Raw genomic sequence first — 1528 nt, 5'->3', positions numbered from 1 at the left:
AATCCAGCTCAGGAAAGACCTTATGTAGAGATGCTATTGTTTACTCTTTCCCTTCCTTCATTCCCTCTTTACTTCCTTCCTCTATTCTTTTCTCCTTTCCTTCCAAAATGGTGATTAAGTTACTTCTATGTGCTGGTAAATCAGAGCGCATTTAAATGAAGTGATTTGCCTTGAGTTTAATAAAGAGGAAATTTGCAAAGGTGTGGGCTGGGGTAAGGACACTCACAAGGTGGAGTGCAAAACTCTAGGTCTTGGTAACAGTCGGGCACCATTACCACTCCCAGGCCCGAAGAGGCAACAGTCCAAAGGGGCTACTACAACCCAGAAAGGAAAGCTGGATGGAGAGGACCTCCTGAGAGGGACCATGGTTTCAGAGAGAGGGGCACAACTAGTTCACAGCAACCTGGTTTATTTTCAGATCTTATTCTCTTCTAACTTCCAGTCCCAGCAGGGGCCTCCCATAGGCCTACACGACTGGCAGCCAAATACAAGAAAACCTGCATTGTGGCCTCCAAAGACACAAAGCTAGGAGGGTGTGAAAAGTGGAGGTGTGTGGACAAGCTGAGGATACGCAGCCCCGCTGGTCACTGGGAACACCTGGTGACATAAACATGACAGAGGGAAAGCTCTGCTACTCGGGAATTTTACATCCTTGGTGGGAGCAATAGAAAATGTAATGGGGGATGACAGTATGGTCACAGAGAAGAGAGGGGGATTTAAGCCAGATTGAAAACTGCAGTGGTGGAGCGGGGGCAGGGTGGGGAGACTGAGGAGCATTGTCATCAAAGGCTTCTCAGACGAAGCATGGTCTTGGCCAAGTCTTCAGTAGAATGTAGGTAGAGAAGGATGGGAAAACATTAGAACTAATGGTGAAGCAGCATGCACGAAGGCCAAGAATTGAGACTAATGATATGTTGCAAACAGTGAACCATGTCATAGAAATGACAAGAGGTTGTAGATGAAGCTGGAAAAGAGGACAAGGCCCAGGTCCTGGAGCTTGAACTTTGGATAATAGACATCCATTGCCATTGTCTTCGAGGCAAGAGACACAACCAAATGTCACTTAAGAAGGTGACAGTGGGGGCAGTGAAGCAATGTATGTGCTGTTTGAAGTGAGTTCAGACTGAAGCCTGGAGACAAGTTAGGAGTGTAACATGGAAAATTAGGGCAGTGGCTCTCAAAGAGAGGAGCATTCAGAGCATGTTTGTCCAAAAGCCCCAGTCCAGCTCCATCCACTCTGGCTTCCCTTTTCTGAGTACACAAAATGCACATATTCCTTCCCTAGTCTAAACTCTCTTATTTCTGACCCTGCTAAGAAGGAATGTGCCTTTCCAACTGCAGAGTCTTCTGAACTAACTTCTTCCTGCTTTCTGTCATGCCTCTTTCTCTGTAAAGGCTGAACAAACGCCTTCCTCTGGGGCTCCCAAAGGACTCAGTCAACACCTGTCTTGTAACATTTATTTTGTTACAATGAAATAGCCTGTTTATGTCTCTATCTTACCCACTGCAAAGTAAGTTTCTTGGAGAC

This window comes from Phoca vitulina, unplaced genomic scaffold (genome assembly GCF_004348235.1).
Source record: "Phoca vitulina isolate PV1807 unplaced genomic scaffold, GSC_HSeal_1.0 scaffold49, whole genome shotgun sequence".
NCBI lineage: Eukaryota > Metazoa > Chordata > Mammalia > Carnivora > Phocidae > Phoca > Phoca vitulina.
Note: the sequence above shows the minus strand (reverse complement) of the source record.